The sequence below is a fragment of the Lissotriton vulgaris genome, chromosome 10 (genome assembly GCF_964263255.1).
Source record: "Lissotriton vulgaris chromosome 10, aLisVul1.2, whole genome shotgun sequence".
Lineage (NCBI taxonomy): Eukaryota > Metazoa > Chordata > Amphibia > Caudata > Salamandridae > Lissotriton > Lissotriton vulgaris.
Window position 1 is genome coordinate 290,704,733 of NC_141698.1, and position 8,657 is coordinate 290,713,389.

The 8,657-nt window shown below is 55.2% G+C and overlaps 1 pseudogene; it reads right to left on the minus strand.

The window, feature by feature from the left end:
• Window positions 1-7,979: 7,979 nt before the first annotated feature.
• On the minus strand, window positions 7,980-8,264 carry LOC147685152 (Nuclear RNase P; annotated as a pseudogene).
• Between the last annotated feature and the right edge of the window lie 393 nt (window positions 8,265-8,657).

Below are 8,657 nucleotides of genomic sequence, written 5' to 3' on the forward strand. Positions count from 1 at the left end.
TCTCCATCAGGGCCTCCGCCTATTTATCTTGCACGGTGCAGTCTTTGTTGAAGGACTTCCAGTCCCTGGGTGAGCTCCTGGATCAGGGGGCTGATGTTGTCCCCACTCTTGCCTTGATGGAACAGCAGACGCGCCTGCTATCGGACATCTCCTTTGACACTTTGGGTGCGGCGGCTGCCGCTGGGGGTGCTGCGATTCAGGCTCGGCGTCAGATCTGGCTGCGTCATTGGAAGTCTGAGGCTGCCCAGAAGGCTTTGCTCATGAAGATTCCGTTTTCTGGGGCTAAGTTGTTTGGTCCTCCTCTGGAGGTGATGTTTAAAAAGTCTGCTGAGGACCGCAAGTTGTTGGCTCCCATGAAGTCGTCTGGGGCCCGCTTTCCTGGGCGCGGCCGGATTTTCTCCACTTCTTCCAGGGGTAAGGGCAGCACGCCCTTTCGAGGGAAGGGTCGCGGCCGGGGCGCCCCTTTCTTCACCAAATCCCGGTCTCAGCCTGCAGCTGCCGCTTCCTCTTCCACCCCTAAATCCTGACTTTCGGCCGTCTCCCTCCGGGGTGTTCCCTGTGGGGGGCCGTCTCCGCCACTTCGTCCCAGCCTGGGAGGAGTCTGTCACGGATCTTTGGGCTCTTCAGATTGTGAGGGAGGGGTTTTCCATCGCCTTCTCGTCCCCTCCTCCGGACTTTTTCCTCACTACGCCCCTGCCTTCCTCCCTGGTCAAGAGACAGGCCTTGCTGGCCGGAGTTCAGGACTTGCTTGCCAAACGGGCCATCCGCCCGGTCCCGCCCTCTCAGAGGGGTTCGGGCGTCTACTCCATCCTTTTTCTGGTAAGGAAGGTTTCTGGGGATTTTCGACCAGTTTTGGATTTGAAGTGGTTGAATTCTTATGTTCCGCATACTAAGTTCAAGATGATCTCTCTGCAGGAAATTCTGCCTCTTCTGGTTCAAGGCGAGGTGGTGGCTTCTCTGGATCTCCTCGATGCCTACCTCCATGTTCCAGTCCATCCGGCTTCACAGTCCTTCCTCCGGTTCTGCGTTGGGGGTTTCCATTATCAGTTCCAGGTACTTCCGTTTGGCTTGTCTTCTGCCCCGAGGGTGTTTACTAAAATCCTGGCTCCCCTGGTGGGTATTCTTCACCGGGAGGGGATCAGGGTTTTTCCCTACCTGGACGATTGGTTAATCTCTGCCTCTTCTTTTTCCAAGGGGATTCTGCACGTCGGACGGGTCTGCGAGGTTCTCTCCTCCCACGGCTTCCTGATCAACGAACGGAAGTCCCATCTGTTGCCCACTCAGGACTTGGCCTTCATTGGGGGTCGGCTGGACATGGTGCTGGGGAAGGTGTTCTTGCCTCTGGGTCGCCGGGACACTTTGTGGCGGGATCTGGGGTCCCTTCTGGCTCGGGGTTCCGCTCCTGTTCGCCTCTGGCTAAGGGTTCAGGGCCTGATGTCGGCGACCATCAATGTTCTCCCCTGGGCTCGCCTCCACCTTTATCCCTTGGTCAACCATCTGCTTTCCTTCTGGGATCCCCGCTCGGAGGACTACGAGTTCCTGGTCCCGGTCTCCCCTCAGCTTCGTTCGGAGTTGGGTTGGTGGTTGGTGGGGTCTCACCTCTCCGAGGGTCTTCCCTTCTTGATTTCCCCTTCCCGGGTGGTCACAACCGATGCCAGTCTCCTCGGCTGGGGGGCGACCTTGGGCTCAGGGTCGGTCCAGGGTCGTTGGGATCTCCTCCAGTCACGCTGCTCCTCGAACTATCGGGAGTTGAAGGCGGTCCTCCTGGCCTGCCTTCATTTTGCTCCCTCTCTCCGGGGTCACCATGTCTTGATCAGGACGGACAACCAGGTTGTGAGGAGCTATGTCAACCATCAGGGGGGTTGCAGGGTTCGCTCCCTTTGGTTGCTGACTCAGGAGTTGTTGTCTTGGGCGGAGTCGTCGGTCCTGTCCCTTCGGGCTGTCTATCTCCCGGGGACCGACAATGTGGAGGCGGATCGGCTGAGTCGGATCTTCCCGTCTTTGTCCTCTCTCTCACTGTCTCCGGTGGTGTTTCGCCGCCTGGTGTCTCGCTTCGGTCTGCCTCTGGTGGATCTGTTCGCGGACGAGGAGTCGTCCCTCCTGCCCAGGTTCTGCTCTCTCCTTCCGGTTCCGGGGGTATGGCGTGTGGATGCCCTGTCGTTCCCTTGGCCCTCCGGTCTCCTGTACGCTTTTCCCCCCATCCCCCTGATCCCTCGGGTCCTCTGCAAAATTCGCTTGGACAGGGCCAGGGTGCTTCTGGTGGTTCCCGGCTGGGTTCGCCGCCCCTGGTACCCTCTCCTTTGCGACCTGGCGGTTCAGGCCTGCTGGCCGATCCCGGATCTTCCTTTTCCTTTGAGGGGCCCCCCGCTCCCGGGGTCTGTGTTGCGCCGGCTCCATCTGCAGGCCTGGCTCTTGAGCGGGTGACGTTGCTTTCCCGTGGTTGCTCTTCAGGGGTGGTGGATTTGCTGCAGGGCTCTCGCAGGTCTTCCACCTTGTCCTCATATGCCCGGCACTGGTCATCCTTCTCACGTTGGTGCGGTCTGCAGGGTGTTGAGCCCGCCTCCGTGGATCCCTTACGGGTCTTGGATTTTCTTGCTGAGGGGTTTTCCTTGGGTTTGGCGCCTTCGTCCCTGAGGGCCCAGTGGGCGGCCTTGCGGGCCTTCCGCAGTCCGGATTTTGACGGGCTGGATTCCCTGGTGGCTCGTTTGCTCCGGTCTTGTTTTCTCCGCCGCCCTCGGACGCTCTGCCTGTCTCCCCCTTGGGATCTCCCCCTGGTTCTGCGGGCCCTTCAGGGTCCCCCTTTTGAGCCCCTGGCCTCGGTGGCTCTGAGGTTTCTCACTTTTAAAGTGGTTTTCCTGGTGGCCATTGTGTCTGCGGGTCGGATGGGCGAGCTGGGTTCGTTCCTTCGCTCTCCTCCCTTCTTGCGGGTTTTGCCTGACAGACTGGTTCTCCGTCATGACCCCCGTTTTCTTCCCAAGGTTCCTTCCTTGGTGAACCGGTCTCGGGAGGTGTCATTGCCTTCTTTCCCTCCCGACACGGATCCTTCCCTGTCCTTGCTGGATGTTCGGCGTGCTGTTTTGATTTACCTTGAGCGCACGTCTTCCCTTTCCCAGTGTGATAGCCTGTTCGTTACGTTTGGTCCCGTTCACTCTGGCCACAAGCCCTCTCTTTCCACCTTGAGTCGCTGGCTTAAGCAGGCTATCCTCCTTGCCTATGCTTCGCTGGGTTCGGTTGTTCCGGTGGGGGTCCAGGGTCGTTCCACTAGGAGTGTGTCTGTGTCCTGGGCCTCTTTCAAGGGTGTCTCCACTGAGGAGATTTGTCGGGCGGCGACATGGTCGTCCCCCCACATGTTCATGGAACATTATCGGGTTGTCTTGGGTGGTTCTGTTCCTGGGGACTTCGCTGGGGCCGTTCTGAGTGCTGGTGCTGTGGCTCCTTGATGGCCTTTTGTTTCTGTCTTGAATCAGGTCTCATGTTATTCCTGTTTTCTTTTCATTTGTACTAATTAAACCTTGTGTTGGTTTTCTACTTCACCGTGTGGTGTTGTTTTTCTTGTGGTCAATGAAGCCTTTTGGCTTGGGTATTTGCTCACTATGTTAGTCATGTGGCGAGGAAGACTAACGAGGAGGTAATGCCCCGGTTACTTACCGGTAATCTTCATTACTCCGAGTATAGTCTTCCTCGCCACATGAGTTCCCTCCCCCCCTCCCTGTCTGGCTGTCGGCTTCATTTTTTGCTTGGTGGTTCAGACTGTTGGTTGGGCCGGCCCGCCTCTTATAGAGGTCAGGGGTGACTGGTCGGCCATGTTGGGAGGGGATGGGAGGCTTTTTTTACTTTGGAGGGTTCTGTCGTGGAGCTGAAGCTCACTATGTTAGTCATGTGGCGAGGAAGACTATACTCGGAGTAATGAAGATTACCGGTAAGTAACCGGGGCATTAGCTCCCCATCCTCTTCCATCAGGGTTCGATTTTAAAATGTGCTTCGGGTAAAAGGCAAGACGCATCTATTATCTGTTTCATGATTTAGTCACATGTAATGACGTTGTTTCTATAAAACGTATCTTGGCAAAAGAAAACAGTGATTTTCAAGTATGTAAAATCATCAATGGGTGCCTTCAGGATAACATGTGGAACACATGGTTGTGTAGCTAAGTAATCAGTACTGTATTATGTAACGTACCACTATTTGCAAAAAAAAGGGAGGACCAACCCTGTGCCGTGACTGAAACAAATTACACAGGTGAACACTTTGTTCTAGGAGGCAAGGTGTACTGAGTATATGAGGGACTCCGAATTACGCTGTTCAGACTCAGCTGCTGGTGCGTGTTGCAGCATATGCCGCACGAGAACACACACTCGGAAAATGTAAAATTGAATATACGGTGTACGAAGGGCATAATGCTGCTGTATGTGCTACTACGACTCCTACCTCCTGTGTCGCCCGTTCACTGCGTGCCCCCCTAGACTTGGATACTGCCCTGAGTAGGAGGCTGCGGCAGTGTGTGTGGGATGCCCCCTCTCACCAACAAGCATTAGAAATGCAATAGGTCTCGCAGCATTAGAGTTAGTGCTTTTAGAATTGTTTATGGGTTTTTTTGTAAATCTTTAGCATGAGGTTGAGGGTGAGTGAGGGTGAGGGGTTGAGGGTGAGTGAGGGTGAGGCTGAGGGGTTGAGGGTGAGGGTGAGTGAGGGGTTGAGGGTGAGTGAGGGTGAGTGAGGGTGAGGGGTTGAGGGTGAGTGAGGGTGAGGGGTTGAGGGTGAGTGAGGGTGAGTGAGGGTGAGTGAGGGTGAGGGGTTGAGGGTGAGTGAGGGTGAGGGGTTGAGGGTGAGTGAGGGTGAGGGTGAGTGAGGGTGAGGGGTTGAGGGTGAGGGTGGGTGAGGCTGAGTGAGGGGTTGAGGGTGAGTGAGGGTGAGTGAGGGTGAGGGGTTGAGGGTGAGGGGGTGAGGGGGTGAGGGTGAGGGGTTGAGGTTCAGTGAGTGAGGGTGAGGGGTTGAGGGTGAGTGAGGGTGAGGGTGAGTGAGGGTGAGTGAGGGTGAGTGAGAGTGAGGGTGAGTGAGAGTGAGGGTGAGTGAGGGGTTGAGGGTTAGGGGTTGAGGGTGAGTGAGGGTGAGGGGTTGAGGGTGAGGGTGGGTGAGGGTGAGTGAGGGTGAGGGGTTGAGGGTGAGTGAGGGTGAGTGAGGGTGAGGGGGTGAGGGTGAGTGAGGGTGAGGGTGAGTGAGGGTGAGTGAGGGTGAGGGGTTGAGGGTGAGGGGTTGAGGGTGAGTGAGGGTGAGTGAGGGTGAGGGGTTGAGGGTGAGTGAGGGTGAGGGGTTGAGGGTGAGTGAGGGTGAGTGAGGGTGAGTGAGGGGTTGAGGGTGAGTGAGGGTGAGGGTGAGTGAGGGTGAGGGGTTGAGGGTGAGGGGTTGAGGGTGAGTGAGGGTGAGGGGTTGAGGGTGAGTGAGGGTGAGGGGTTGAGGGTGAGTGAGGGTGAGGGTGAGGGTACATGCTTTTCATTTTCTTCAAAGGTTGTCCGTGCATCAAGGGTAGTTGACTGAACTTTAAGTATAATAATTGTACGTACTCTTCGGTGGCATTGAGCTCACACCCTCGAATGGTCTTCGGTAGTATTGTTTCCTGTAGAATTCTATTTCCTGCTTATAAAGCAGTGGTATGTGCATGTGAAAGTCAGGAGAGGGAGGAGGGGGAACTGCTTGCGAAATGAAATTAAAAGCGGCCGGGCGGGAAATGCTCTCGGTAGCATTTGTGTGAAGCAGGGGGCGGGAGCAGCCTTTGATGTGCGGATAATTAGGGGAGGAGTAGCCAGGAGATCCAAGCTGGGGAACAGATGGCTGGCGCGATGAGACTGACACATCCATGAAAGTAATTGTATGCGTGTCTCGCTGTAGCCCTGGAGAGGTTCCATGAGAAGGAAACACTTTGGCTTTAAGCAATTGTACAACTGGCTATAAGCAAATGTATTTTATGGAACAATAAAGAATAGTTTTTAAGTCGTTAAATGGAATTATTTGTATTTGCCTGAGGAAATTATAACTGCCATTGTTTGAACTTTAGATCAACATACCTGTGAGGCTCCTGGGTCTCTGTTATTGAACCTTGTCTAGGAAGACCCTCTCTAGGTGCCTCCAATAAGGGGGGGGGGGTTGGGGTGATTGATCTCTGGTTATCTACCACAGCTCGAGTCAGTCACTCGTTTGATCATGCCGTGTTAAAACAGTGATACATGCGGTATTCAGCTAATTTCCCAATCACCATTTGTAAATCATGTGTAACGAGTCAGACTGGGCTTTACTAGATGATAGTACGGAAAGAAGGGGGAGAGGAAGGGGGGAGAGTAAAGAGAGGGCAAAAGACCAAGAGTGAAAGAGGGAGGGCGGGTCAGAGAACTTGAGTTTATAATAGTGTTTCGGACTAAACTGCAGTTGTTTCTAAGCGCTATAAATATTACAATTAATAATACTCAAAACAGAGCTTCAGGAGCGGAATGCAGTGGAAGGGACAGGGCACGAGCGTAATTTATAGCAAGAGTGATGTGTCGATGTGAAACGGGCTGGGGAGAAGGAGGGAAGGGGAGAAAATTGACAAGAGCAAGACCAAAGGGAGAGTGGCAGGGCTGAGTATGCAAGCACACGGAGACTGTAGAGTGAAATGATGCGCTATGAGAAGTGAGCGTGGAGAAAACGAGACAGGTGAGAGGACACGAGCTAATGGGGGCGCGTGGATTAGATGAGTTGAACATTATGGGCGCCAACGACCTGGAGAAGCAGCTGCAACTCAGAAAGGAGGACGCGCGTCTGCATCGGTCGGTTTTTGGCACCACTGTCCTGTGCATTGTTCAAAAGCTGCAGTTTGGAGCCCCAAGTGTCCACACTAAAATTGTGCTTCCACAACCAGGAAAGCGTTAACTGGGAAAACTAATGATAAAAGGGGACAGTAATAAATCGCAGTACCTTGCAAAACTGCGTCTCGATTCCAGGAAATGTACTAAGCAGCCAAGCGCTTTAGTTAGAGTTCCGAGATAAACCAGGCGCTAGAATCTACCAGTACAAATGCACTTGCAGGGAGGGGAGTAGGCGGCAATGTGGCAGGAGACTTTAGAAACCAACTCAGCCCTGTGCTTTACCTCATAGTAAAGCAAAAAGCAAACAGCAAAAAATGCGTGAGCAAACGCAGTTCAACCTTAAATCCGAACAAGAAAGGGTGGAGGGGGCAGGGGAGGAGGGGTCCGGGGAGGAGGGAAGGGCCAGAGGGACTTGATGGGAGTGGTGGGGAGGAGGGGGAGGGTATAGAGAGAGAGAGGAGGAGAGACAGGACAGGGGGAAGCAGCAGAGACACGGCGGGTAAAATAAACAAATAACACGGCGGGCAGGGGAGGGGGCGGAGAGGGGAGAGGAGAAATGCGACACGGAGGGAAGGGGAGGGGGCGGAGCGGGGAGGGGGCGGAGAGGGGAGAGGTGCGACACGGCGTTAGACGGAAGGAAGAGAGGGGAGGGGGAGGAGAAAGAGAAATGCGACACGGCGGGAGGGGGCGGAGCGGGGGAGAGGGTGTGTGTGTGTTGTTAGGAGACGGACGTGCACGCGCTTTTAAGGTCAATGCGCATGCGCATAAGCTCAATGCGCATGCGCATTGACCTTAAAAGTCACGGGCACTGCAAGGAATCGCCACGATTCCTTGCAGTGTGGATAAAGAGTGGATAACTCGCAATAGTCTCGCTTGCTCGATGCGCATGCGCATCGACAGGCGAGACCTAAAAAGCCCCACCCACTCAGTGTCCATACAAATGCGCAAAGGCGGATGAAAGCCTGCTCCAGGCACCCCCACCTAGAGTGGGCAGACCTAGCTGTGTCCGGAGGTCACCGGGGAGGGGACACTCTACGCAACGGGCTTGAGGGGGTGCATCCGGGCACGCTCACCGCAACAACAATACATGCCACCCAACCCGCGATGACGGCGTGAAAGCACCACCAGCGGTGTGTCAAAGCGGGAGTACAGTAGTCTGAATTAGGTTATGAGGCGTCATTTTCTCACCTCCTCCATTGCACTAAGAGGAGTGCCAGCCGTGAGCCACTTTCAATGCCCGGAGGGGGTAAGCATCAGCGAGTACTAGGTACACGGCCACACGTCTCCTGCCACTCCCTTTGGACCCGGATCTCTGGTAGCGTGGGTTACAGAGAAAATAATGGCGGGCCAGGCGACTGTGCGAGAGAGCTGGTCGGGTCTACCCCATCTCCAGGAGCGGGCAGGAATCTGCCCTCTTACTCCGGCAGGAATCTGACCTCTAGCTCAGTGGCTCTCTCTGCCTAGCTGGTACTATTGAGAAAGGAAGGGGAGAGGGGTCCTTGGCTAATGCACCCCCCTGATGACCCCGGGCCTAACGCTCCTTGGACCATCTGCACAAGCAGTGGACAGGTAAGGAGATGGGAACAATGACGATCCGGGAGTCAAACCCGGGGCCTGCAGAGCAATCGCTCTACCATGCTCTACACACCTTGACCCATGCATGGGCCCGCCTCCGTTCCCGCCCTAGGCTACAAACCAGTCCTACTCGGCGCAACAACTCCCCCCAGCTGCCGCCACTTTGCACCCTGGAGGGCGACGCTGTCTTAGAAGCTGTACCACCCCCTTAGGTAGACTGCATCCCCAGCAATGGCCGGGTGA